This window comes from Oryctolagus cuniculus, chromosome 3 (assembly GCF_964237555.1).
Source record: "Oryctolagus cuniculus chromosome 3, mOryCun1.1, whole genome shotgun sequence".
Classification (NCBI taxonomy): Eukaryota; Metazoa; Chordata; class Mammalia; order Lagomorpha; family Leporidae; genus Oryctolagus; species Oryctolagus cuniculus.
The window spans coordinates 106,245,074-106,268,541 of record NC_091434.1 but is presented as its reverse complement, the minus strand read 5'-3'; the positions used below and the strand labels follow the sequence as shown (position 1 = coordinate 106,268,541).

The window sequence follows — 23,468 nt, the reverse complement described above, 5'->3', positions numbered from 1 at the left end:
GAGGAGCAACTGGGACAGAATCCGGCGGCCTGAACAGGACTAGAACCCGGGGTGTTAGCACCGCAGGCGGAGGATTAGCCTAGTGAGCTGTGGCGCCGGCAGTTACCTGACTCTTGTTAGCCTGTGAGCTTACCTGACTCTTGTTAGCCTATGATGGAGAGGACTTTGTCTGATTCCTTGTTCACTGCCTCTCACACGGCCCTGACCACAGGGAACCACTATACAATGGAGAATTTCTCGGGATACCAAGATGGACATGATGCCATTTTGCCCTCAAGGAACTCACATATTGATGTGCCTTATTTTGGAAAGTATGTTACACCTGTAGCCATTCATTGGTGTAGAGGTACTAGGAATACTTGATATTTGATACTTTGATGAATATGTATTTTAAAATGTAAAAAGTATTGAAAACTGAATCAAAAATTATCCATAAAAGGAAGAAGACAAACATAGACAGGAAACTCATCCTGGGGCTGGTGCTGTGGCGTGGTGGGTAAAGTTTCTGCCTGCAGTGCAGGCATCGCATATGAGGTCCACTTCTAGTCCCGGCAGCTCCTCTTCTGATGCAGCTCTCTGGTATGCTCTGAAAAGCAGTAGAAGATGACCCAAGTGCTTGGGCCCCTGCACCCATGTGGGAGACCCGGAAGAAGCTTTTGGCTCCTGGCTTCGGATCAATGCAGCTCCGGCCATTGTGGCCAACTGGGGAGTTAACCAGCAGATGGAAAACCTCTCTCTCTCTCTCTCTTTTTCTCTCCCTCTCTCTGCCTCTGCCTTTTAAATAAGTAAATAAAATCTTAAAGAAAAAAAAAAGTGGATCCCATGAGGATGGGTTAAAGATGGTAAATACTGGCCATATTTTCATGACAACAAGAGAGGGGTGTGGCAACCAGAGAAACTGAAAATGTCCAGTTGGGCAGCCGGTGAACTGAGAAAGGCCAGGAAACCTCTGGAAGCCCATATCCTTCTTGTCAGGGTTGCCATCAGTGCTGCAAACTTCTCACTTCAGTTAGAGACTAGTGTCATTTGAGCTGCATCCCACACAACCTAGCATTGTGTCCTTTTGCATTTGGCAAAACAGGAGCTGTTCCTGAGAGATTACATTTAGTCACTTTATGTCAGACAAAAACAATGAAAGAAGAAATGACACAGTAGTTTTGGAGTGGAAAGTTCCTCTTTTGAGAAACTTTGTCAATGTTATTAAGCCAAGACTTCTTCTAATCCTTAGATTAAAATGAGAAGAGTGGGGAAACATGTATTTTAATGCAGAATTTTCCAGAAACTGGGGGTCAGAGCAAGTTAGTCGATTAAGTCCAAAGATTTCATTAACAAAAATTGTTGAAATATAACTTGCATCCCATAAAATTTACTGATTTTAACTATAAAGTCTAATGGCAATACATTTCTTGTTAAGTCGTTCAACTGTCACTACCATCCAGTTTAAAAACACATTCATCACCCTAATGAGGTCCCCGGTGTTTTTTACGGTTAATTCCCCTTCTCAGCACCAGCCCCAGGCAACTACAAGAATACTTAAGGATTCTGCAGATTTGCCAACGGCTTTAAGAAAAGCAAGTTGGGCTAGGAGTTTCCCAGGTTCTATTTTTTGTCTCTGCTCTCGGAGGTTGAATAGGGATGCTTAGTGGGAAGTCTGGTACTTCAGTCTGAGTTTTCTAGGTCTTTTGCCTTTAGGTCTTGTGGAAGAGATTTGATTTTACATCGGTGTCCTTGGGCAGTGGAAGAAATCGTTCCTAATCTGAATTCACTTCCGAATCTGCCAGAGTGTTGAGAATGTTATTTAAAATGTAGGTTGAGGTTGTTTACTCCTCTTCATGGCTAGTGTGGGATCCCAGGTGTCTTTACTTTGGAGAATCAGCCTTCTCTGATTTGTGAGTAAATTCACTCCTGCGTGAGGAGCAGCCAGTGAAGACTGACCTGGGCTAGCTAGACTGCAGAACTTGGCCCTGGCACTCTGAAAACTTTCCTGTTTGCAAAAGAAACTGGTTCATCACCTTGAGGAAACTCTCACAGTTTTCCAGTTGTTGACATGTGAGTTTTTCCTACCAAAGATGCCCTATAATTTATTCTTACTCAAAAGTCTCCAAAAGATCTATTCTGCTCCTACTCAAGACTAAGTCTCTCGTTTAAAATGTCCAAGAAGGCTTCACTCTCCTGGTAATTTTGCTGCCTTCTCACTCACATACTGAGCATTGCTCAAGTGATAGGGATACAGTTTTGAATAAGAAAACAACGTTAGTATTACTGGACATGTTTGTATTTTAGTAGGCAGAGAATGAAATTGTATTAAGTTCAGGCGGAAGTCATTGATGGGAAGAAATGAAAGTGGGATGTTGGGATTAGGAATTATTAGTGAGGATAATATAGATAGATGATTAGGAGAAAGCCCCTAGGAGGAGATGGACATTTCCACTCTGGCTGGAGTAAGTTCCATGGATTAAGTGTGTATATGTGTGTGTGCAGTAATGATATGGTCTACTTTGCATTGAATTCAGAAGACTCTAAGAGCTGGATGTAAAATCTCAGTATCGTGGGAAGAAGTGGGGTGATCTGCTTGGAGCTGATAATGATCATGGCTGATACTAGGGTCTTGGTGCCTTCCGCTGGTTGCATAAGTGTGTTAACTTCATGCTTGCTTTCCTCATTCCTTATGCATCTCTCCTAGTGGTGAGTTATCTTCTACCTTCTTTCTTTAAAAAAAATAGTCTCCGTTGACTTTGCTAATTTACAGGAATACAGACTTTAAATCGAGTAGAAATGCTCGTTATGGCGTGGGCTCTTCCACCGCTGTTGTGCGGGAGGAGGTGTAGCTGCCTCTTCTCCAAACCACTCCTTTACCTCGGGACTTCGGTGGGACCAGCAGCCGCCCGACGAGGGGCCCGGAGCTGTGGGCCCTGCTGACTACCATGGGCTCTGTGTCTAACCAGCAGTTTGCAGGTGTCTGCACCAGGGCGGCAGCAAAGGCGTCGTAGGACACGGGCCAGGCAGCAGAGGAGCCACGGCTTCAGCACCGGGTAGCTGTAGCACGGGGCCGGCATCTATAAGTGGTTCAAAGTGTGCATAAGGTTCAGCTTCCTGTCCAAGACCGTCCGTGCGGGGTCGCACTCGACTTCTTGGTGGACGTCTTTGTGCACTAGAGTAAGCTGCACATGGAGGGCTTTCGGAGCCTGAAGGAGGGTGAAGCAGTAGAATTCACCTTTCAGAAATCCACCAAGGGCCTGGGGTCCATCCGTGTCACCGGGCCTGGTGGGGTGTTCTGCATTGGGAGCAAGAGACAGCCAAAAGGGAAGAGCATGCAAAAGTGCAGATCTAAAGGAGACAGGCGCTACAGCTGTGCAGGTCTAGACCATCATGCCAAGGAGTGCAAGCTGCTTCCCCCACCCACTTCTGCCAGAGCATCAGCCATATGGTGGCCTTGTGCCCCATGAAGGCCCAGCAGGCCCCACCTCCCAGGGGAAGCCAGCCTACTTCCGGGAAGAGGAAGAAGAGATCCACAGCCCTGCCATGCTCCCTGTGCCCAGAGTGGTGCCACAGTGGGTGGGGGATTTTTTTTTTTTCCTGTCAGGAAATTTCAAGGAGCAAGCATCAACTGCAGAGTGGAGAAAGTCTGGGCAGGTTTGGTTGGGCAAAGTTGCTTTGCCATTTATCCCAGGCTGGGGCTCATGGCATCACCCCTTTTTCCCTCTTGCTGGGAGGAAGGAGTGAGGCAAGGAATTCCAGCCATGTGTATATAAATGCAAATAAGGGGTCTGGAGGGATATGGCCCTGCATGCTTTATCTGAGTCCCTGCGTGCAACATCTCAGGCTTTAGATAGTTGCCTGGATGGGGAAGTTTTCCTTTCAAGGAAGGATATGGAATAATACTTCCCTGGCCCAGTCCAATGAGAAGATTGGTTGTGGGACCAGATGACAGGACCCAACCCCCAAACCACTACATCCTGTGGGAGGGACTCTCGGGAGTAAGGCAGGGTTTTCCACATCTTGTTTCCTCCTAACTCAGTCCTGGGACAGGGTGCTGGGAACTCTTGTCCCCATCAATGGGTTGTGACCATCAGCAAAAAGAGACCTGCTGCTCCTGAGCTCACTCCTGACCCCATTCTGGGCCAGTGGGATTTATTTATTTGCTCCCTTGGATAACTGCTCCTTGGGTCTCAATTTCCACAGGATGCCAACTGCATTAACTGTGTGCAAACGACGTATCTTGTGCATTTGAACTTTTTTTTTTTTTTTTAAATATAAATAGTCTGGGTTTGTATTTTTGTATATTTTAATCAAAGGCCCTCATCCCTGCACTGTGTTCCACTGTGTTCTCAGGTACATGAGCAGTCCCAGGGATAAGTCCTCAGCAGCCCCAGGTCTGCACAGCAGGAAGACTTCTTGTTGTTTTTATCGCAATGGAGAGCAACTCTTTGGAGTGCACAGCCTATTGAACTACCTCATTTTGCCAGTTTGAGCTGGCTTTTTTGCCATAATGTCCTCTTGAAACCCCCACCTTGAAAATGTTTCATGGGAGATGAAGTGTTAATTGGGTCGCCCCATGGCTTGATCTCCTCCTCCTGGAAGATTGAAAATTAGTTTGGACAGGAATAGGTGGTGCAGAGAAGTTCAGACAAGCCACACCAGGTGAAAGGCCCAGAGAGGAAGCCATGGTTACGGTTGCCTTATCCTAGGACACGATCCTTTTGCTTAACAGAGCCATCCTTCACCACATTTAGGCGAGACCCACTATGTACAATAGCGCGTTTGTGTGTGTGTGTGCGCACAATCACATGTGTGTGAAAAATGTGAGCTGGTAAGGATGAGTTTGAAGACCAATACCCCTATACCCATTCTGTGCTGTCCAGCAACAGACAGCACAGATAGATGAAGCAAGGACTAAAAAATCCTTAGCCTTTCTGAATTCTTGCCTTCCAGGGAGACCCATAAGTGAGGGCCTCAGTGGGGTCATGAGCCAGTGTCCTGCCCTGTGACAGTAGTGATTGCTGTGTTCTGGTAACTGAAGGAGAAAAAGGGGGTTTCATGTACATGCTGAGAGATGAAGCAAACCTAGATCACGGTGTTGAAACTGGACAAATGCAATAGAACGCATTGGATGATGTGTGTCTGGCCCTGGGTTCCTGTCTCCCCCAAAAGTTGCCCCCCTTTAGTTATTGTGTTTGTCTGGGCCTTGTAGGACTTCACCAGGTCTTTGAGTTGGTGATTGCTAGGTGGCCTAGTTTGTGTAAATATAATGTGTTGGTCTTTCTCCATGTTCTTTTGGGGTTTTATTGTTTACAAACTTCTTTTTGTATTGAGAAAAAAAAAGCCAAAGCATCTTTGATAGAAGGTTCTGCACCAGGCAAAAGGATCTGAAACATGTTTGGGGAAACTCTTCTTGAAGTGGGCATCTTACACTGCCTTTTCTTTTGTGTTCCCCTTACCCTATCCTATTCTGGATCTTCTATCCTTAAAATATGACTTCTACTCTACCCTTTTCTCCATTCCCCCATCCACCAAAGGAAACCTGCACACCCATATGTAAACATTTGATTGCAGGGGTGTCTCCTCACATCTAAAGGATTCACGCAAAAATCCTGAAGAAACTAGGAAGCCTCCACCCCTTGTTCCCCACCTCCTGAGTCAGGACCATTTCCTGATGTGAATCATGCCAAAGGCTTAAGACATTGATGTATTTGGATGGCTCAAACCTCAATTTGCATCCTAAAAAGAGAAGCCACTGGGTGCATTCTGTGTAGAAAGTAGGGTTTGGAGACCAAGAAGGTGACTATGAATGTACATCCAAGTTGCTCAGGAACTTTTATGCAGGTGTAAGAAACTTATATCAAAATGGCTACACGATTGTTTGATAGAAGACAGATGAATGTAACTCCATGTTTATTGCTAGAAACCAAAGCTTTGTATGAAATGTTGAATTTATGGAAGGGAGGGAAGGAGGGAAGGAGGGAAGGAGGGAGAGTTAGGAAAGCTTGCGTCTGTTCTTGCACTGATCCTTTCCCCTCATTCCTGAATTGCAGGAGACTAAGCCCCCTTGGGGTTGGTGACCCCATCACTGGGGTGTGTTCATTTGGAGGTTGATTTTTGCTGTATTGGGTACTTCCTTTTCCATTTTCTAATTGCTCTGAAACACATATGCTGACTCTCCCCATCCCTTCTCCTTTCCCTGGGGAAATAAAATGAATAAATCAAGACTTATTGGTACTGAAAAAAAAAAAAAGAAATGCTCATTATGCAGTCCTCTTATATTGCAATATAGTTTTAGTTTTAGTCCCAGCTGCTCCACTTCTGATCCAGCTCCCTGCTAGTGGCCTGGAAAAGCATTAGAAGATGGCCCAAATACTTGGGCCCCCGCCACCCACATGGGAGACAAGAATGGAGCTCTAGGCTCCTGCCTTCAGCCTGGGCTGATCCAGGCCATTTCGGGAGTGAACTAGCAGATGGAAAGTCAGCCTCAGTTTGTCTCTGTCTGTCTCTTCTTTTCAAATAAATAGAAATAGAATCATAAAACTAAGGAAAAAGTGAGTCAACTGAGTCAGAGGGAAATTAGTAATATTTTTGAGTTTATATGTCTAGTTAATGGCAGAGACAAGAGTAGAGCTGACAATCCAACTCCAGGTTTTATATTGATTATTCCCTCTGTTAATGTCCTGCCTGATGGATAGTTACATAAAATGTACTCGTTTTTGTCTTCTGTAACATGAGGGACAGAAACCCTGTCAGACAGATTGGTCATTCAGCAAACAGGCTTGAGTTGGTAGAACAAGCTAGGGGAGTAGGTCTTAGTGGCAGCCCAAGGGAATCAAGGTGTCTTAGCAGGGGTGACGGAGTCAGGAAGTCAGCAGAACTTCACAAGGTTAGAGTGATGGAAGAGGACAGCAGATGGACAGAACTGTTGGGGGGCAGGACGCCAGGCAGGGAGCAGTTGAACCTGCGAGGATCTGCAGGCATTATGGGACAGTCAGCAGATGGGCTGTGTTGGAAAATGGGGCGAGAAGCACAGTCGTTGACACTAATTGCTCTTGATGGAGGTGCTTTGCAAAACATGTGGGGAAATGACCTGATTTCATAGGACATTTGCTGTAGCCAGTAGACAAGTCCACAAAAGCTTTCTACATTAAATACAGTACATTGAGGAATCAGGGAAGTATTTGCAGTTTGCTCTTTCCCCTCTCTGATACCTTGTTTGAGATGGAGATGCTGATGAGGTCATGCCACAGTGCCTGGCCAGTGGCACTTCTTGCAAGCACTGAGCATATTCACAAATTAAAATCCCCTTTCAAAGTGAAATTTTTACAAGCAAAACAGTGCATAACATGAAAGATGAGGTTATTTTGAACCTGAAGCAGGGAAGGAGATGTGAGAAAGACATGAGCATTGCTCTGTAGTCCCGCAAGCTCTCCTGGCACACTTGAATGCCCTTCCCTTGCAAAATGAACAACAAAGAAAATAGTTATATGTTAAATAAGAAGACCTGAATAAATATGAGATTCAAAAGAAAGGCTGCATTTTGCCTCATCAGAAATTGTGAGGTATATAATTAAGCATTTTAACTCAAGAGATTTTTTTCTTAAGCAATAATTATGTGCTGGGCTTTGGTGATGCAAAATTGAACAAGATAAGATCCCAGATATCAAAAAGCTTATGATTTATTCAGAGAAACTACATGAAAAGTGATTATAATGTAGCTACTATTATGCAGGAAAGTAAAAAAAAAATGCCTTGGTCCTATGAATCCTAAGCTTTTATGATCATAATGACATTAAAAAGTAACATGTAAAGGCCAACCATTATCTGGAGAAAGAAGTTTTGGCAAAGTGAAAGATTAGGGGGGGGAAAAAGTCTGTCTTTTGGTTACCTTTGTGTTGCTGGAAGTCATGAAATACCTGGGTATACAGTAGAGAGGGGACCATCTTCTCTCGTGGCTTCCGAACTTGTCTCATTTTGGCTCCAGATTGCCACAATACTAAGTGATCGCCAGGTGATTCCCAGTGTATCTGAATGGCTGGAGAGATGGGGAAATTGAGTGCATTGTGTCAGTTTGTTTGTAAGCTCTCTCCTTGCAGTGGATTTTTTATGACAGCAGAAATTAGGGATTCTGCTTAGCCTTATTGTTTACATTCTGTCCTCATAGCCAGTTCTTTCATTCCATTAATTTTTCTTCTGCTTTACTTCTTTCCTTCAGTTTCTCTTCTTTCCTCACCACTGCCCCAAGGCCAAATTAAATTTGTCGACAGTATTTTATAACTCAGGGCCATAAACTTTGAATTCCAAACTGAAACTGTTTGGTTTTTGCAATTTTCAGAAGCTTGTCTGGCCCCAAACGTGAATTCTTATTTGGTTTCTGGCTTCTCATTAGTCACTTTACCATAATAAAAATTTACAGAGGCCCCCTTCAGCAGTCACATAAGCTACAAAGTCACATTCATGAAAGCAAATTAAAATTTTATCCTGATTGTCTCTGTTGCCCAACACACCAGTATATAATTTTATTTCAGACTTGGAAAAATAATTTAGTTGATTGATATAGCAATAAAGAGACATTTCAGATCAACCCAGATAAAAAGCTTGACTAAACTGTCTGTTTCACAATAATTGTTCTCATGTTACCAAGACCTTACTAAAATGACTATGGCACACAAATTTTGTTCTCATTGCAAAACTGGTACTGATTGGAGGCTATAATGGATTTGGAGGAATTTCTATTTTAAAGTATCATTTCAGTTTTGTGGAAATCATGGGAGCCAATTTAGTTATTTGCTTCTTGGTAGTTCTTGCTATTTCAGATGTACATGTCTTATTTTGGGTTCCCTCAGTGGCAGATCAAAAGACTAGAATTGAGTGAAAGGAGTTTACTTGGAAAGTGCAGGAGAAACCCATAGGGAGTGGGGATGTGATACAGGAAAGAGAAAGTAGCCAGTAAAGGCTGAACCATTAAGTCAGTCTTAACATGGGTGCCTGGAACTTGATCTAGTGGACAAATACTTTGAAAAAGTATGAAACACACAACTGAGGGGTGGAGGAGGTCAGACAGTGATACACTGAGTCTCAAGACATTGGTTCAAAACTTCCCTGTCCCCGGGGGGTTCTTGACATAACTGTCATGCAGTGCCAAAGAGCCTTATAGCGACTCTTGCATCAGCCCAGGACCAAGATCAGCTGGTGGCAATTGTAAGTCAGACTAACACCAGCACACAGAGTGCTACCACCTCTTTTGATGGTCATGGACAGCATCTGTTTGGTGTTTGTCCGATTTCAGATTATCTGAAGAAATGAGGAACAGACAGGACAAAGATAAATCCTGAAACCTTTGCTGTCTTTTTCAGCTGTTGCCTCTATCTTTTCCCCTCATCAGTAGTCTAATCAAGAGATTTTAGCTCCTTCGTCTTTGCCTTCAGCCTCTTGCACTAGAGAAAATACTTCCACAATCAGATGGTGGGTGAAATGAAGGGAAACAAAGCTACCTGAATGATTCATAAACCTGAAAAGCAAATGATGAATAATCAAGGGTTGTCATTCAGGCCTTTGCAGCCAAGAGGGTGCTTTAGATGTTTCTGATATGTACCGTGCCAAATCATCTAGTGCTTGTAGAATGTCCTCCTTAATGTCACACATTTAGCAGGCATCTCCATTTGAATATAACACTTTTAGGCAATATAAAAAGCAAGTCAAACCAGTGTGTTCCTTTTCCCTTAGAATCTGTAAGTCCAAAGCAAACACTGAAGTGGACTTAAAAGCATAGTCCAGAGTGCACAAAATGAAATGCCTACAAGGGCTTTGAAAGTAAAGTGAAAGAGAACACAAGCAAAGTGCAATATGACAAATAGTAAGTGACACTTAGCCTTGTGGTCATGAATATAATAGTAAGAGGTAGAACCTTTAGTTAAATGGTAAGCTTGAGCTCCAGCTAAAGTGGACAGGCTGCCATATGGGAACGAGAGCATAGTGGTTAAATAGCATTCAAACTTTATTTAATAGGCATATGGATGGAGACTCCAGTGACATTATCAGGAGTTTTAAGTGAATAATTAATGCACTCATATACAACAGTCTGTGGCCCAAATATTTTAAGGCCAAATGAGACACATTTGCTGACCAGATACAGTGTATGAACAAAATTTGGTTGGAGACCTCTGATACTAAGAGATATGCATATTTCAGATGTCTTCCAATGACAGAAGTGTGTGTGAGAAAGGCCAGTGCTGTGGAATAGCAGATAGAGCCTACACCATATGGCCACCAGTTCGAGTCCTGGATGCTCCACTTCCAATCCAGTTCTCTGCTATGGCCTGGGAAAGCAGTAGAAGATGGCATGGGAGATCTGGAAACAGGAGCAGCTGGGACTTGTGCCCATATGGGATGCTGGCACTGCAGGCAGCAGCTTTACCCGCTATGCCACAGCGCCAGCCCCTGCCAGGTATTTTAATAAGGAGCTGGATTAGAAATGGAACAGCTGGGACTCCAACAAGCATCCATATGGGATGCTGGCACTGCAGACCATAGCTTTATCCTTTATTTCACAATGCCAGCCCAGAAGTGAAAGTTCTAAACATGATGATTTATAGAAATGGGATCTGTATGTATAGATTGGTAGCATGATAATATTCCTAAAGTGCATGAAGGTTCATCTGAGGCAAACAAGATCAAGAATCCTGACTGTGGTGCTGGTGCTGTGGGCTCAGGTTTTTGTTCCAGCTGTTCCACTTCCAATCCAGCTCCCAGCTAGCGCAGCTGGGAAAGCAACCAAGGGTGACCCAAGAGCTTGGGCCCCTGAACACACATGGGAGATTCTGAAGAAGCTTCTGGCTCCTCGCTTCAGATCGGCCCAGCTCTGGCTATCGTGGACATTTGGGGAGTGAACCAGCATACGGAAGGTCCCTCTTTCTGTCTCTTCCTTCCTCTCTCTGTAACTGTGCCTTTGAAATAAATAAATTAATTAACCTCTGTAACTCTGCCTTTCAAATAAGTAAATAGATCTTTTAAAAAAGAAGTGTGTGCGTGACAGACAGAGACAAAGAGAGGGAAAGAGAGTCACTTGATGATGTTCATTATATGTATGTATTTGTATGTGTGCATTTATGTGTGTGTTATTTTGGATACCAAATAGTTAAGTACCTTTTCTGAGATGAAGAGTGGGGACAGTGCCAGAGATGACTCTTTTCCATATACCTGTGCCATTTTGACCACATTTCCTCTTCAAAAGTGACTCAGCCTTGTCCATGTCACTGACTCTTTGCCTTTATAAGAAAAACAAATTGTTGCAGGAGGGATTTGCTTGGTGGGTAGGTGGGTTTGGAGAAAAATACATAGTTGAACAAGGTTAGCATAAAGTAAGAGATCTAGGGGCTGCCATTGTGGCATAGTGGGTTAGGTTGCCTGCAAAGGTTGTGTATCATATGGGTGTCAGTTCAAGTCCTGCTGCTCTACTTCCAATCCATCTCCCTGCTAATGGCCTGGGAAAGCAATGGAGGATGGCCCAAGAGTCTGTGTCCTTGCATCCACATGGGGACCCAGATGAAGCTCCTGGCTTCTGCATTGCCCAGCCCTGGCTGTTGCTACAGATGGAAGATCTCATTGTCTCTTCCTTTCTTTCTATAACTCTGACTTTCAAAATAAATACATTAATTAAAAATAAAGATATTTAGACTGCTCATAATATGAGTAAACATGGGAAGATTTATAAGGTTTTAAAATTATATCTTAAGAACATAATATATAACAAAAGCAGTTACTTGTTGCCAAGTCCTAAGATAGGTAGTTTGCTAAGATTATTTCATCTCTACAAAAATAATTTTATTAAAAAGATGTATTTATTTGAAAGGCAGAGTGACAGAGGGAGATACAAGGAAAGGGTTCTTCATCTGCTTGTTCAATCCCCAAAGGGCCACAATGGCTAGAGATGGGCCAGGCTGAAGCCAGGAGCCAGGAACTCTGTCTGCGTCTCCCAGGTGGAAGACAGTGGTCACAATACTTGGTAAGCTTTTCCAGGTGTATTAACAGGGAGCTGGATCAGAAGTGAAGCAGCTGGGACTTGAACTGACACTTGGATGTGGTAGGCTGGCATTATAGGCACCAACTTAACCTGCTGATGCAGCACCAGACCCTACAACAATATTGTGTTATGTTAAGAAATCATTGTAGACAAGGAAAAAAAAACATATCTTTCTACATATTCATGTGCACTTAATCCATATTATATATGAGTCTATATTAAGATGCAAATGCAGATCATACTCCTTGAAGTGTGTGTAAAACACTTAAGTTTTCTAAACAATAAATATTACCTATCTTTTTCTAAAAGCAATTCAATGGTGGCTCCTGGAGTAGAGGGAAAGGATCAATTCTACCCAACTAAGAACTCCAACTCTTAGAATATCTGTCTCAGCACAAACACTGCCGAGAGCTGTGACCGGATGGTGGGGAATTGAGGTTTGCCAGTGACTGTTGAATAGAATGAGCCATTTCAGCAAGAAAAGCTGAGATGGGGTGGGAGTTTGGGCTTAGGGACGATGCAGAATGAGCATAGTAAAAATGAGGCTTATAGGCTCAGGGACCAGCAAACCCACATTCCTGAGATATGCAGAGTAACAACACTCCCTCACTTCTTGCTTCTCTGAGACTACACTTTTCTTTCTGTCTGTATTTCTATTCTGTTCTAATTCTTTTATCCTGGAGATTTTTTTTTGTTTGTTTGTTTGTTTTTTGTTTTTTGACAGGCAGAGTGGACAGTGAGAGAGAGAGACAGAGAGAAAGGTCTTCCCTTGCCGTTGGTTCACCCTCCAATGGCCGCCGCGGCCGGTGCGCTGCGGCCGGTGCACTGCGCTGATCCGATGGCAGGAGCCAGATACTTATCCTGGTCTCCCATGGGGTGCAGGGCCCAAGTACTTGGGCCATCCTCCACTGCACTCCCGGGCCAAAGCAGAGAGCTGGCCTGGAAGAGGGGCAACCGGGACAGAATCTGGTGCCCTGACCGGGACTAGAACCCGGTGTGCTGGCGCCGCAAGGCGGAGGATTAGCCTAGTGAGCCATGGCGCCGGCCCTGTCCTGGAGATTTATTTATTACTTATTTATTTGAAAGTCAGAGTGAGTGAGACAGAGAGAGAGATATATATAGAGAGAGAAAGATTGAACTTCAGCCTTTTGGTTCATTCTCTAAATGGTTGCAACAACCAGGTCTGGGCCTGGCTGAGGCTGGGAGCTCTGGACTCCTTTTGGGTGGCAGGGACTCAAATATTTGGACTATCATCTACTGCCTTCCCAGGCACATAAACAGGAAGCCAGATTGGAAGCAGAGCAGCAGAACTTGAACCAGCATTCCAATATGGAATGTCTGTGTCACGTGGTGGCCCAAGCCAGTGTGCCCCCGCACTGGCCCCTACTTTTTATAATGAATATTTATTTTGAGTTTGAACTAGTCTGAATATGTTTCTTTTCCTTGAAATGGAATTATACCATCCAAGGAGACATTCCTTGGGGAAGTGTCAATAAAATCAAGATTGAAGGCACAGTTTTTATCTTGTAAAAAAGAATAAAATGTCCAAATTATAAGTTCTCAAGATGTCAATATCTTAAGAAGGCAAAAATCTTATCCACACCTGAGTAAAAAGTCTTTGCCATTCTCATTGTAGAGAAAAATGAGAAAGCCTATTAAAAGTAGAATTCTGTATACTTCATTGAAACATTTCCTCTATGGATGGGTGGAACACAGACAGAGAATATGTGAAGATTAAGGTCAGAGTTGATAGCAGTGTGTCTTATAGTAGGATTTCCTTCAGTCCTCCCTATTTGACCCACCTGCTGATAAATCTCCTAAAAATTTTTTTTGTGATAGGCGGAGTTAGACATTGAGAGAGAGACAGAGAGAAAGGTCTTCCTTCCGTTGGTCCACCCCTCAAATGGCTGCTACAGCCAGCGTACTGAGCTATGCCAATCTGAAGCCAGGAACCAGGTGCTTCCTCCTGGTCTCCCATAGGGTGCAGGGCCCAAGCACTTGGGCCATCTTCCATTGCCCTCCCTGGCCACAGCAGAGAGCTGGACTGGAAGAGGAGGAACTGGGACAGAATCTGGCGCCCCAACCAGAACTAGAACCCGGGGTGCCAGCGCCGCAGGTGGAGGATTAGCCAAGTGAGCTGTGGTGCTAGCCTAAAAAATTTTTTAAGATCAATTTGTTAATTGGAAAGGCAGAGTTACAGAGAGGCACAGAAAGGCAGAGATAGAGAGAGAGGTTTCCCATCTACTGGTACACTCTCCAGATGGTGGCAATGGCTGAGGCTGCGCCAATCCAAAGTCAGGAGCCAGAAGCTTCTTCTGGGTCTCACATGTAGGTGCAGGGGTCTCACATGTAGGGCACATGGACTGTCCTTTACTGCTTTCCCAGGCCATAACAGAGAGTTGGGTCAGAAGTGGAGCAGCCTGGACTTGAACCGGCGCCCACATTGGGTACTGGCACTGCAGGCGGCAGCTTTACACGCTATGCCACAGTGCCAGCCCAATCTCCTAAAAATTTTAAGAAATAAGTTTTTTGGCTTCTTATCACGTAACAATTTGCATCTCTAAATAGCAACATATAACTTAAAGCCATAGCACTACTTTAGTTTGGCTAATTTTTTAGGTGTTAATCCTGTGTATGTTGACATCTCTAAAAAGATGCTTCTTTAGCATTAATTTCTGTTTTCCCTCATCTGTCTGTGTGCACAGGCGAGCAAATGAGCAGTTACCTCGCAACTCAACCAGTAATTGGAAAAGACATGGAAAGGTATTTTAATTTACTAAAAATTGAATCAGACTGTGTTTGTAACATGTGATTTATAAACACTGAAAACACAAATTGATACTTTAAAGAAAATGATTTAATCGTTAATCAATCAATATTCATAGGGTGACCTTGGAAAGATCGTTTTGGATGCCCCAAGACAGATGTCTAACAGATGCATTCTAAGGTGAATAAATGAGAGCTGTTTTTTAATTTCATTGATGAAATATTAACCTCTTTCTGATACTGGGTTGAATCATAAACATTTATAATTAAACTTACATAGAGTAATTGTTGCCTGGGTTATCTTTCTTGAATATGTTTTTCTAATTCTGATGAGAATTGATTTGAGTTAAAAATATATTGTCAAAAATCCATAGTACCGGGTCTGGTGCTGTGGTGTAGCAGCTAAAGCTACTGCCTGGGGCACTGGCATCCCATATGGGCACCAGTTCAAGTCCCAGCTACTCCACTTCTTATCTAGCTCCTTGCTAATGCACATGGGAAAGCAGAGGAGGGTGACCCAAGTACCAGGGCCCCTGACACCTGCATGGGAGGGTGGAAGTTCCTGGCTTCGGGCAAGCCCAGTTCCAGCTACTGAAGCTATTGGGGAGTGTGCCAGCAGATGGAAGATTCTCGCTCGCTCACTCGCTCGCTCTCTCCACACACACACGCTGCCTTTCAAATGAATGCATTAAAAAAAAGTGTACTGCTATTTTGTGTGCTTTTTAGCCTTTGAAGCCATCTAATAATATACTCTCTATATATTTGGATTCAGGATCTTCCTCCAGGTTCATCAAATTAGTTCTAGTAACATCAACAATTGTTCTGAAGTTGAAGAGCAAAGTAGGTTGTCTTGACTCTTGAGAATATTCCCTGGTGTGGCAAACAGCTGCTCTTTTCTTCCTTCTCTTTATTTGTGTTTATCCCCCTTTTTCTCCTCCTTCATCATTCAAAATCAAACTGACAAAATTGTTTTATTGACATTTACTTTATTCTTCTAGAGTTAGAGTATAAATATAAAGCAAAATCCACATGCTTGAGAGATTTAACTAGAGATTAAAGCATAAAATATCTTATACATATGCACTTGAGCTTTTTTTTTAATGGATATTGTAATGCCCTGGAATCAATACAGAAAATACTTCAAAATATTAAGTCAAAAGTGTATCTTTTAATTACTTTACTTCATTGATGCTTGGCATCAGCCATTTTGGAAAACAGAAAGGAGATGTATAGGTGCCACCAGACATTGGAAGAAGATGAGATAAGGTCTGTAAATTTCTGAGAGTGGGAGAATAGAAGTGAAAGAGGTAGTAGAAGGGAGTCAATTGACCCTTGGGTCCTCACACTTCCACCCCCAGTTGCAGCATTTAGAAATCTCTTGCCAAATCTGTGTGCTTTACATCATAGGAATGATTCATAGATTCCACTGCGACCTTTGGGGATATAGGGGAATACTGAGCTCAAAGCCTGGGACTACCCCAAGCTTCAGGGTGCTTAGCTTATGGCAGGGTCAAGCAGGTGGACATGCCTAAGACCCCAGGGGTTACTCATGCTTACAACCTGACCTGGACTGAGTAAGAGAAAAATAGAGGAAGGCACCAGTTTCTCCTTATCAGACAGCTGAGCACAGTGCTTAGAATAAGTCTAGACCAGCAAAACACATGGACCAAAGACCCACACAAACATCAGCAGCCCAGTTAATGGCCATGTTATTACAGATGCATTCTGATGCCCTTAGGATGCCATTTCGAGAGAGAGGAACATTAGAAATACTGAAAGCCTATAATTTATCTTTACGAGAGAGACTTTATCTCCAAAAATCTCTTAAAATAATCCTGTACTAGGAAAGACACTAAAAGAAAAAAAAAAAAAGGAAGAAGAAAGACAAAGGAAGTACCTTATTAGCAATTTGATGTTTATTTCAGTCTGTTTTTGCTTTACAGTAGGGTAGAAATATGTTTTTCTATACATTTGAGTATAACATGTAGATTTCTTTTTTTTTTCATTTTAGTGGTAGGGAGAGAAAGAAAGAGGGTACTCTACTTTTCTAGTTCACACCCCAGCCTGCAATGGCCTGTTGAGGTTGGGTTGAAGCCAGGAGCCCAGAACTCAATCTAGTTCTCCCACGTGAATGGTGAGTGGCAAGAACCCTATCACTTGAGCCTGCCTTCCAGGGTCTGCATTAGCAGGCAAATGAAGTCAGGAATCAAATGCAGTCACTCTAATGTGGGCCATCGACATCTTAATTGGAGTTTTTTTAGCTAGAGCAAATACCTACCCTCATAACACACAGAAATAAAGATGGTTACTTCTTTCTCCTTTTCTCATCTGTAGTGGGAATGGAGAGGACAAAAGCAGAGGCCATACAATCTGATAAATTATTTTTACTTTTTATTTACTTTACAGGTAGAGTTACAAACAGTGAAAGAGAGAGACAGAGAGAAAAGTCTTCCTTCCTTTGGTTCGCTCCCCAAATGACTGCAACGGCCGGAGCTATGCCAATCCGAAGCCAGGAGCCAGGAGTTTCTTCCTGGTCTCCCAGGTGGGTGCAGGTGCCCAACGACTTGGGCCATCCTCCACTGCCCTCCCAGGCCACAGCAGAAAGCTGGGCTGGAAGAGGAGCAACCGGGACTAGAACCAGTGCTCATATGGGATGCTGGCACCATAGGCGGAGATTAACCTAGTGTGCCATGGCACCGGCCCCACAATCTGATAAATTTTACTGAGAATTAGATTTGAAGCATAAAGCTACATAGTGTCAAGTTCTGTGGAGTTTTAGAATTCACATGCATTCTTTTGGCAGTGAGATGAACTGTTGACTGACTGTAGAATGGAGAATGACTTCCTAGCTTAGATATAATAATTGCTTTCAGTGGTTGGTGCTGTGACATAGTAGGCTAAGCCTCTGCCTGTGGTGCTGGCTTCCCACATGGGCTCCAGTTTGTGTCCTGGCTGCTCCACTTCTGATCCTGCTCTCTGCTATGGCCTGGGAAAGCAGAAGAAGATGGACCAAGTGCTTGGACCCCTGCACTCATGTGGGGGACTCAGAAGAAAGTCCTGACACCTCACTTGGGATTGGCTCAGCTCCAGCCATGTGGTCATTTGAAGAGTGAACCAGCAGATAGAAGACCTCTCTCTCTGTAACTGTGCCTCTTTTTAAAAATCTTTAAAGAAACTTGGTTTCATTTACTACTTAAATCACTTGAGGATTCTGCTTGTGGTTGTTTCTTTTAAAAGAGGAAGCCAAGCTCTCAAGTTCTCAAGTTCTGAGACAAATGTTGTCTCACAAAGTAGAATTGGAAGTTTGATAGCACACTTGGTGATGGGGCAGATGTCATCAGTGGCATTCATTTTATCCTCATCTGTTACTTTATGCTCTTTGAAATAATCCCCAACATGTATACATCCAAACACACATGCACACAAACACACACTAGCTTGCAGTTTATCCAAGTCTTAAGCTATTGTGAAGATCTAGTCAATATTTGCCTCCCTTTTGAAGTCTGAGCTGGGAGCTCCCGTGTCTTCCTTTCTTTCAACACCTATTTTCTGTATTCTTTGTTTAGAGACTAATTGTCTTTTGAGTCCAGAGTTCTCGACAGTTTTTATTAGAGCTTAGTGCTCCTCAGGAGAAGTTATAAGCCTGCTGCTTCTGACCTTGATCTACGCTTCTGGATGCAAAGGAGCTAACTAATACTTGGTAACTGAACTGAAAGTCACAGAACTCTTCCCTAATAAACAGCATAGTCTTTTAGAAATTCTGGAGAATACTTTTAATTAGCTCTCTAGTCATAGATTCCTTCATGTTTAAAAAGAAAGCTAAGAAGGTTTTGGGTAAATGTAGTGCAGGAATCAAACATCTTGCAATTTTTTCAAATATGGTGGTGATTTTGATGTATCCTTTTAGTGCATCAGTATGAGCTTGGCTGAACTCATCCTAGCCACACTGAAAAGCAATGGCAGTAGGTAAAGTATTAATTTCACAAATCCAAAAGTCTGTTTCCTAATCTTCCTAGCATATGATTTTTGCATCTGCTTCACCAACAAGCTTCTATGAGTCTGCAGCATTGTGGGGAGAAACTCACAAGATTTAAGAAACATGAGCATACTGTTTAGATTACATATTTCAAATATTGCGCCTTCCTCTTCATGTCTGACTAAAGACCAGCTGGAAAGTAATTTGGTATAGTACAAGCTGGACACCGCTTTGTATTTTTTCAAGTGTTGATTCAAGGTGCAGTCAAGAGAATCCATCTTGTGCTAATGTGTTCGATTTGGCACTTTGTGGAACTAGATGGAGAACAGTTGGGGTTCCAGACCTTAGTGTGTCCAGTATTCTAGACCTTTAAGGGGAAATTCCAATCCCAGGGAAGAAATTTCATGAGACAATTCTACTTTAAGACATCTTGAATTTACTCTATTTTCCTAAATGGCAAAAGAGATGTGTAATTGAAATTATTGGTTACCAGTTTCTCTCCAGAGAGGCTTAAATTAGTTCATGAGGCTGAAGGAGCAAACTCACATAGAGTTAAGATAGAATGGACAGGAAAAGTACAGTTGCTATTAGGCTTGAAATTTGCAGAACAGGAGTGTTTATGAAGTTCCTCCCTCCTTTCTAGATCGAGGAGGCCTTGATTAATTTTTCAAAGTGTAAGGGGACTGTAACTGTATCTCATTACGTGATCTAGACATGGTTGATTTCTTATCACTCTGAATTTAACTGGGGAGCTGTATTGACATCACAGAACCTACAGTGTACTGAAAAGTCTTTTACATCTTAATCTCATTAAGGTAGCTAATACTTTAATATGCATTTTAATTGTGAGTGCATGGCTATCTTTAGCATTAAAGAAGGAAGACTGATCCTGTGGGGTTTAATTATTAACATTCTTATTATGTTCCTAGTGTACTCATGAAAGTCTTTGGTAATGCACCCATAATTTATTTTAATTTTACATTTTGGAAGCATTGTTACAGGTTAATTGGCTCTATATTTTACAAGTTTGCATCACTAATACCAATAAAAATCTGTTTATATTGTTCTTTTGGGATTCTGATTGCATTAAGGAATGATTAGTCCTAATTAAGTTCTGTGGTTTGTACTAATTATGATCAGATAAGACTTCACACAAAAATATGAAATTATGCTAAAGTAAATGGATTTTTGATCATTAATTAGAGAACTACCAGGCATACCTATGCAGATGTTTTTATTTTATTTTATTTTATATTAAGTTGCTGCAAAGAAGCCTTGCCAACAACCATTGCATTTTGAAAGTGTACCTCCCACAGTGGTAACAAAAGCTATCTAGTTAATTATAAATTTGAGTGATGTTTCCTTATTTTACTCCCCGTGAGAACTCGAATGTCTTCAGCTATTCCTCATGCACCCTCCAGGTAGTAATATTATGTTTACATTATAGAATAAAAGCGAGAGGCTGAAGGTTTTAAGAGCATGTGTTCTATTATATTGCCTCATTTAACTTTTATGCACTGCAGTCCTTTTCACGTTTTACATTTCCCTGATTTCTTTTTAATGCTGTAGATTCATCTGGACTCTCCTGTGTGAGGTGATAATGATACTTCTCTTTGTACTTCCCTGGTGTGGTGATGGCTGATATAGAGTACTCTTTACTCTCAGTCATGACTTACTAAGAGCATTGAATTTAAGGCATAAATGAAGAAAAGATAAACATGATAGGATCACAATTTCTGGCCACCTACATCTCTTTTTGTCCTCGAAAAGGAAGCATTCGATGAGGCAGTGCCTTTAAAATGCAGCCTGGTTCCTGAGGCATGGAAGGATTCAATACATGTTAGCTAAGATCATAATTATTGTGAGCACTGCATTGCAATTGGTACTGCTCCAAGTCCAGTTTTAGACCAATTCATTGGTTTCGAGCTCAGACAGAAGAAACCATTTCACCAGAATTCTCCAACACTTTCACTCCCTGTTCTACACTCGTGCTGCTTGCTTGTGTTTTGAGTGCAGCCGCTAAAATACCTGCAGAAGCCAAACTTTCTTGACTGATGCAGTGATGCTCAAACATCTTTTATGATACAGTACCTACAGCAGGCTTCAATTCAAAACTAAAGCTCAAGACTGGCTATCTGCCTTTAGCATCAGCCCACTTTTTCTACACCACCTCTGCATTTATTTTCTTACAATCACCTATTTTCTCTCCTGTTTGTCAACCTAAAGACTGGTTTCTGCTTTTCTGATTTTTAATTGCACTTCCTTTATACTCTTTTTTGTTCAACACTTTTCTTTTTACCTTAAAAATGATTTTTTGCTTACTCCTCCATTGTGTTATTCCTGCATATTTTTTGCTGTTGTCCTGTCTTCAGTATAGCTGCTGACCCCAAAGACCCTAAGTTCTTTCCCATCTCATAACTTAATTCTCTGAATCCACATTCCAAGCAAATCAATTTAAATTTTGCTTTTCACACGTGAAAAGTTCTTGTACGTGAATTAGCTGTGTCTGGAGTCTCCTCTTTGACAGTTTATCTATAATCTAGTCACCTTCCATCTTTTAAGTTTTGCCTCAGAATTCCTTTTTGTTACAATCTTTCACATCCAGAATCTGGGGTATGCCTCTGTAGTGAACTAGAAGCATGGCCTTCTACTCAGTGTCATTGAGAAGATGTAGTAATGAACTTTACCATGCTACGGATGGGAAAGCTGAGGTTGAGGCTGAGTCACCAGATAAAGAGACCTTTTGGTAGAAGGATAGAGGACCAAGCCCTGGGTGTTTCCAAGTGCCGTGTTGTTGTCCCTTGCCCCTGTTGTATCTGTGTTTGTTTCTCCTTTGGTATCTTAAGAGTTTTCAAAAAATTTCTTTGCATATATACCTTTCTCCCACCCTCAATTATTTCCTAAGTTTTCAAACAATAGGGATCACGTCCCTTTACTTTTATTCTTAGTTTTCTATTGTCCTCTATGACATGTAGCACAAACTGAATTTTCAACATGGTTTCACTGTTGTTAAATATCATTGTCCACCTCACAGTAGAATTTTATTTAAAGATTTATTTATTTATTTGAAGGTCAGAGTTGCAGAGAACAGAGGAGAGACAGGGAGAGAGATCCATCCACCGGTTCATTCCCCAGATGGCTGCAATCACCAGGACTGAGCCAGGCTGAAGCCAGGAGCCAGGAGCTTCATTTGGGTCTCACACATATGTGGCGGGGACCCAAATGCTTGGGCCATCTTCCACTGATTTTTTCCTAGGGCATTAGCAGGAAGCTTGATTGGACATGAAGTAGCTGGGACATGAACTGGTGCCCTTTTAGGGTGCCAGTATCACAGGTGGCAGCCTTACCTGCTACATAACAATGCCAACCCTCATTATAGAATTTTTATTTTTTTCTTTCATAACCTAATTTATACAGATAAAGGTATTTTGAAATGCTCATGAAAAATAGAATAAAAACATAAATTAATTTTCCAAAACTGAAACCTATATGCATAGATTTTTCATAATATGCAATTCACATGAATCTTTTCAAGATTCTGTTCGATTCTGTATCATTGTTCCTATTTTTCTTCCTTTCCTCTCTTTGGATTTAATTTTATTTCCTCATTTGCCATTACTTTAATAAAAGGTTTATTTATTTATTTAAAAGGTAGAGTTATAGAAAAGCAGAGGCAGAGAGGGAAAGGTTTTCTATCTGCTGGTTCATTCCTCACATGGCCACACAGCTGGAGCTGCACTGATGCAAAACCAGGAGCCAAGAGCTTCTTCTGGGTCTCCCAAGTGGGTGCAGGGGCTCAAGGACTTGGGCCATTTTCTACAGCTCTTCCAGGCCATAGCATAGAGCTGAATCATAATTGGAGCAGCCAGGACTTGAACTGGCACCCATATGGGATGCCAGGGCTGAAGACCAGGGCTTTAACCTGTAGTGCCAAAGCTCTGTTCCTGCCATTACTTTTGAAATTACATTTCTCTGTATCATATTAATGTCAACAATGATGACCAGCTTGCTTCGATTCCTTTTCACTAGTGAAGTAAAGAATTCAGAGTTCATAGAGATAAAAGTAGGGATAGTAAAGCAATAGTTTATTACAATATGTTCCAAGGGAGGAATGGGCCAATACAGAGAAAATGTGGTACTCTTTTCCTGAAGTTTGGGGATTATTCTCTGCAGTGTGAAGGATGTTGAGTGGTGATGTGGCTATGATGCTCACGACTGACATTTTTGATTATCTTCTGGAAATTACATATCTTGAACCCTCTTGGCACATGTGGCTTCCTGTCATACGTTGGAATGCCTAGTAAGCCCAGGACAAGAGGGCAAAACTACAAAGCTAATTATATTATAATGATCATATAATACAGCAATGTTGCTCCAATGTCAAACTGGCTCTCGCCGCGTGTGTGCTATAATCTCGACTTTTCTAGTTTAGCTGAGTTTGCATTTTATCAGGATACTTTAAGCACTTACTAAGGTGTGAAGTGGGCAGTCTTAGGCGGGTCCCAGCAGAGAGCATGATTTCTGGTTCCTCCCCTGGATTAGGGTTTGGTGGCCGCTCCCCAGTTGTTCATGCCTAACTGTCTATCTGACATTACCTTTCCATTTTATGCTCCCATATTTTTTTCTTTCTACTTCTCATATTGTAAGGCAAAGGGAATTCTCCTTTTCTGAAGCTTCTAGGGTGCTGAACTAACCTACTTAGAGGCCAATTAGCAGGAGAAA

At 42.3% G+C, this 23,468-nt stretch overlaps 1 protein-coding gene and 1 pseudogene across 4 annotated transcripts in view; both read left to right on the top strand.

The window, feature by feature from the left end:
• Nucleotides 1-23,468, top strand: part of THSD7B (thrombospondin type 1 domain containing 7B) — a 1,008,953-nt gene that overhangs the window by 249,565 nt on the left and 735,920 nt on the right. The window lies entirely within an intron of this gene.
• LOC127491781 (protein lin-28 homolog A pseudogene) lies at nt 848-14,339 on the top strand (annotated as a pseudogene).